We start from the raw sequence: 6,509 nt of genomic DNA on the forward strand, positions 1-6,509 counted from the left end.
CAGCAAAAGAGACACAGATGTAAAGAACATACTTTTGGACTCTATGGGAGAAAGCAAGCGTGGGATGATTTGAGAGAATAGCATTGAAACATGTATATTACCATATGTGAAATAGATCTCCAGTCCAGGTTCGATGCATGAGACAGGATGCTCAGGGCTGGTCAAATGGGATGACCCTGAGAGTTGGGATGGGGAGGGAGGTGGGAGGGAGGTTCAGGATGGGGAACATATGTACACCCATGGCTGATTCATGTGACTGTATGGCAAGAACCACCACAATATTGTAAAGTAATTAGCTTCCAATTAAAATAAATAAATTAAAAAAAAAAGAAATTAAAAGATGCTTACTCCTTGGGAGAAGAGTTATGACCAACCTAGGCAACATATTAAAAAGCAGAGATGTTAGTTTGCCAACAAAGGTCCATCTAGTCAAGGCTATGGTTTTTCCAGTACTCCTGTATGGATGTGAGAGTTGAGCACTAAAGAATTGATGCTTTTGAACTATGGTGTTGGAGAAGACACTTGAGAGTCCCTTGGACTCTAGAAGACCCAACCAGTAAATCCTAAGGAAATCAGTCCTGAATATTCATTGGAAGGACTGATGTTGAAGCTGAAACTCCAATACTTTGGCCACCTGATGTGAAGAACTGACCATTGAAAAGACTCTGATGCTGGAAAAGATTGAATGCAGGAGGAGAAGGGAATGACAGAGGATGAGTTGGTTGGATGGCATCACTGACTCAATGGACATGAGTTTGAGTAAACTGTGGGAGCTGGTGATGGACAGGGAGGCCTGGCTTGCTCAGGTTCATGGGGTTGCAAAGAGTCAGACACAACTGAGCCACTAAACGGAACTGAACTGATGTTCATTCTTATGGAGAAGAATATATTAAAAAGGAAATTTCAAGCCTACAGAAGGTTTCTTTAAATTGGGTGCTCATACTTCTTGTTTTTATACCATGCCAACAAGTGATGAATCTATTATTTTTGAAGTTTGGATACAAAACTTTTAAATTGAAACTTCAAAAGAAAGTTTTTAGCCAGAAACAGCACACTCTGAGTCCAGTAAAGGTATTATTTATAGAAATTAATGCGAAGTTTAAGGAAAATTGCCCTAGGTCTAATCACAAGGAGGAGTTATTACAACTCCTAAGTCTGAAAAAAAGAGGCTGTATAAAGTTATCCATTTGATAGGACTGTGGCCTTTTGTAGAGGGCTAGAAGTGAAGTGAAGTGAAGTCACTAAGTCGTGTCTGACACTTTGCGACCCCGTGGACTGTAGCCTACCAGGCACCTCCTTCCATGGGACTCTCCAGGCAAGAATATTGGAGCAGGTTGCCATTTCCTTTTCCAGGGGATCTTCTGGTCCAGGGATCGAATCCAGGTCTCCCAGATTGCAGGCAGACGCCTTAACCTCTGAGCCACCAGGCCCCAGAGACAGCCTAGGATGCACCAACTCAGGTTAATATGGTGGGAAGGGAGTCTGGTAAAAAAAAATTCCCAAGTATACCTCTTTCTGCTTTAAAATCACTTGCAACTACCCATATTGGCGAAACTCAAGTATAAGTTAAGCTGTTGACTTGTCCAAATGGCCAGTCTCCCAGGGCACAGAGCAGGGTGAAGCATGGTGGATTTTGAAGAGCAAGTAAGGGAACAAATCCTTTTGATGCTACTGATATGATACCTATTTTGGTTTGCATGTAATAATAGCCATTCATTCATTTCACAAATACTTATTGAGTACCTACTATGGGTAACATTCTGTGGGAGGCACTGAAGATACAAGAGTAAATAAAACCGACAATATTCTTCACATTCATAGGGATTTACTTCTGTATGTAAACAAGTGCAGAGAGAAGGAAAGATATGTAGGTGCTAGATTTTGTAAAGAAAACAGTGCAGTTGGAAGGATGAAGAGTAACAGGGACATGGGTGTAAGTGTTGTTGTTTTCGTTAAGAGTTCAAGAAAGTAAAATACACAAAAACGGAGAGGAGCCAGTCGTGGGATAGGCTGAAGAAGAACATCTCAGGAAAAAGAGACAGCAAGTATAAAGGTCCCGAGAGAGGAACAGGTTTGGTATATTCTAGGAAGAAAACAAAGACCAAGAAGGAGCCAGTAAGTTAGGAGAGCGGAGATGGGATTGGCAAGATGCAGTCTGCTCAGACAAGGAATTATGATTTACTGTGAAGAGTGTTTCTTTCATTATAGAAGTAGAGATATCTTTGGAAGTTTTAAGAAGGAGAGTTGTGATACAATTCGAATAGTTTAAAGGATTGCTCTGGCTAATCTTCCTTTGTGAGGACAAGCAGAAATCAAGTTATAAAAATTATGTAGCAGTCTAGGCTAAAGAACATACTGGTGTGCATTACTCGTAGGAGCAATAATAAGAACCATTCAACTTCAGTTTCTTGGCACTACTGGCTGGGGCATAGACTTGAACTACTGTGATGTTGAGTGGTTTGCCTTGGAAATGAATGGAGATCATTCTGTCATACAAAATTGGGGGGGAAAAGTACTTCAAGGCTGTATATTGTCACCCTGCTTATTTACCTTATATGCAGAGCACATCATGAGAAATGCCTGGCTGGGATGAAGCACAAACTGGAAGCAGGATAGCAGGGAGAAATATTAATAACCTCAGATAAGCAGATGACACCACCCTTGTGGCATAAAGAGAAGAGAAACTAAAGAGCCTCTTGATGAAGGTTGAAAGAGGAGAGCGAAAAAGCTGGCTTCAAACTCAACATTCAAAAAACTAAAAACATGGCATCAGGTCCTATCACTTCATGGCAAATAGACAGGGAAGGTGGAAACAATGACAGACTTTATTTTCTTGGGCTCCAAATATCACTGTAGATGGTGACTGTAGCCATGAAATTAAAAGACGCTTGCTCCTTGGAGGAATAACTATAACAAACTTAGACAGCATATTAAAAAGCAGAGACATAACTTTACTAACAAAGGTCCGTCTAGTTAAAGATATGGTTTTTCCAGTAGTCATGTACAGATGTGACAGTTGGATCATAAAGAAGGCTGAGTGCTGAAGAATTAATGCTATCAATCAAACTGTGGTGTTGGAGAAGACTCTTTAGAGTATCTTGCACTGCAAGGAGATCAAACCAGTCAATTTTAAAGGAAATCAACACTGAATATTCATTGCAAGGACTGATACTGAAGCTGAAGCTCCAATACCTTGGCCACCTGATGCGAAGAGCCAACTCATTGGAAAAGACCCTGATGCTGGGAAGATTGAGGACCGGAGGAGTTTGAGTAACTCCAGGAAAAGTGAAGGACAAGCAAGCGCGCCTTGCTGCAGTACATAGGTTCACAAAAAGTGGGACATGACTGAGTGACTCGACAGCACCTGCAATAATAAGAACAGATTCTGCTCATTTGCTGAAGCTCATTCCTCTATGTGTATTTCAATTTTTAAAAATCATTACAATTTATATGACTTGTGAATGATCAAACTTCCTCACTTCCTGTGTCTGAAATCAACCAAGTTTAATAAAAACAACGTAGAATCAAGTCTAAAAACTCATCCCTCAGTAAGCTTTCTGATTATGCTTGCATAAAACGTTTATGGCAATCAAATTAATTGGGTTCTGAATTAATACCAATTAAATTTAAAAGCTGATTGCATATATCTGTAAACCAAGACCTGACTTTGTTATAAGACTGCTTTTTTTAAAAAAAATCAGTAATTGTTCGGTTAATGTGTGTAATTTTAAAATACGTATTTTCATAAGGATTTTATCATTTTGGTTTGTTAGTGAAACAACAGCCAAATTGTGAAGACCATTTGAGACCAAATGTCATTACCATGATGTTATATTTAAACATGGTTTCTTCAGACTCACAGATCTAGTGAACAGACTTGTGGTTGCCGAGAGAAAGGAAGGATTGAGAGTTTGCAGTTAGCAGATACAAACTGTTATATAGGATGGATAAAAAACAAGGTCCTACTGTATAGCATAGGGGACTATACAGTATTCAGTGTCCTGTGATGAATCATAATGAAAAATAATATGAAAAAGAAGATGCATACTTATGTATAACTGAATCACTTTGCTGTACTGGAGAAGTTAACATTGTAAATGAAATATACTTTAATATAATTTTTTAAAAGTCATCATTTCTGAAATAGTTTAGTATTGCAAACACAATTCTTATGCATAAAAGTAATGAGAATTATCAAGAATACAAAAAGCATTGGATTAGAGTTTTTATTTTTAAATTTTTGAAAGTTAGGTTTGATTTATTGTTAAACTTTTTTTATGTTAAATTTAAATAAGTTAGTTTGATTAGTAGTGATTTACTCAAAGGGAAAAATCAATTTAAACCCTTCAATGAATTTTTTCAGTATTTGAGTAAAACTAATGGCAGAATAAGGATGAAATTTCACAAACTGAATTCTCAGTTCACAGCTTAGCGTTAATAATAACTACAACAGATACCACTGTGCTTATTATGAATCAGTTTCTAGGCTAGTTACTTTAAACAGATTATCTGGCTTAATCCTACTTTATTTAAGTAAGTGTTAATTTATCATCTCTGGAAGAAGAGAACTGACCACATAGCAACATGCTTCCCTGTCCCTACTGCTGATTTTATTATAATGTATTTATCATAACTTTTTATAACATCCAAAGAAAAGGATAAAAGTAAATGAACACTAGTCTACACATCTACTTAAAATGTATATATTGAATTTCTACACTGTGTTACATTCACATAATTCCAGGTGCTAGGGATAAGGGATGGGGGAGCCTGGTGGGCTGCCGTCTGTGGGGTCGCACGGAGTCGGACATGACTGAAGTGACTTAGCAGCAGCAGCAGCAAGGATAAAGTAGTGAATAAAACAAGGAAAAAAAAAAAAACTTTTTTGAAACTTCCCCATGCAGGACCTTTAAATGTCGTTTTTACTCTATTTTATTCTGGGTAATTTCATACAAATCTGAAACAAGACTCATATTTATAACTCTATCTTGATGACTATTTTCCAATTCTATATCTCTAGCCTAGATCTGATACACTGAAAAACGAAAAGCAACAAAGTGTCTTTCTAAAACCATGAGAAACTTTCTATGGTTTTATGTTGCTTAAGCTATTCTGTTGTCATTATTTTCCAGATATGCTTCCCTACATCCTATATTCTTAGAGATCATGGGCAGAGATTGTATCTGTTTTATTAATCACTATAACTTCAGTGTTTAGACATGTTCTTGGCTCATCTTTGGTTATAACCATTAACAACTGTTTCTAAACAAGCACTGAGTTATCTGTTTATATGATGCATCATCTTATCAGATATAAAGAGCTAAAGTCTCAGTCATATATATTCTCCTTTTTTGTGTTTCAATCAATAGACTCACGGTTCTCTCAATTACAAAAGAAAGAAATTTTGCTTCTGAGAGAACACATAAAATGAGAAAAAGCAAACACATAAAATGAGCAAAAACAAAGAAGGAAATTTGGAGTTAGCATTGACATATAATTCTCCCTCACCCTGCCTAGTCACAAATCATGTACATTTCACTACCTTTATTTATAATCTCTTTGCAATATACATCAGTTACATACATACATACAACCATCAGAGTAGTCATACATGGATGCTACAAATGATTTTACTTAGAAAATCAAATTTTATATAGAACACTCATTTCAAATGAAAAGATAGAGTTCTCTCTTTCCTATACTTATACTTTCATTTGGGTTTTTTTTTGTAACACTCTGATAGGTCCTGATGGGAAAAAAAGTAAGATATGACATGAAAAATTTTAAAGTATGTAATTTTAGTATTAAACCATATAATCCCCTAATATATATCAGATTAGATTATATCATGCAATGTTTAAATCCACTTAATAATGTTTGCAGGGCTTCCCTGGTGACTCACTCATAAAGAATGTTTAGACACAGTTTCTATCCCTGATCAGGGAAGATCCCAGGTGTCACAGAATAGCTAAATCCGTACACCACAATGGTTGAGCCTCTGCTGTGGAGACTGGAAGCTACAACTACTCAGCCCACAACTACTGAAGCCAGAGTGCCCTAGAGCGTGTGCACCAGGACGGGAGAAGCCACTGCAATGAGAAGCCTTCGCGCTGCTACTCTAGAGCAGCCTCTGCTCACTGCAACTAGAGAAAAGCCCACACAGAAATGAAGACCCAGCACAGCTAAAAACAAATGAATAGGTAAATAAATAAAATTATTTAAAAATAATAATAAAGCTTTGGATAATTCTTTAGCTAGTAGATATAAACATTCTAATGTAAGTTAGCAAAACCCATTTGGAAAGTAATTTTAGAATTGACTAAAATTGTAAAGAAAAACATGTTTATGCTCAGACCCAGTGATTTCCCTTCTAGGAATGTATCTTACAGAAAGGTATCACAGAGATATACTTGAAGATACTACAAAGATGTTAAGGGATTTTTTTTTTTTTTTGCAATACAGAAAATTGGATCAAACTTAAAATACAGAGATAAAGAAAAGGTAAATGA

Source organism: Bison bison, unplaced genomic scaffold (genome assembly GCF_000754665.1).
Source record: "Bison bison bison isolate TAMUID 2011002044 unplaced genomic scaffold, Bison_UMD1.0 scf7180017864200, whole genome shotgun sequence".
NCBI classification, from domain to species: Eukaryota; Metazoa; Chordata; class Mammalia; order Artiodactyla; family Bovidae; genus Bison; species Bison bison.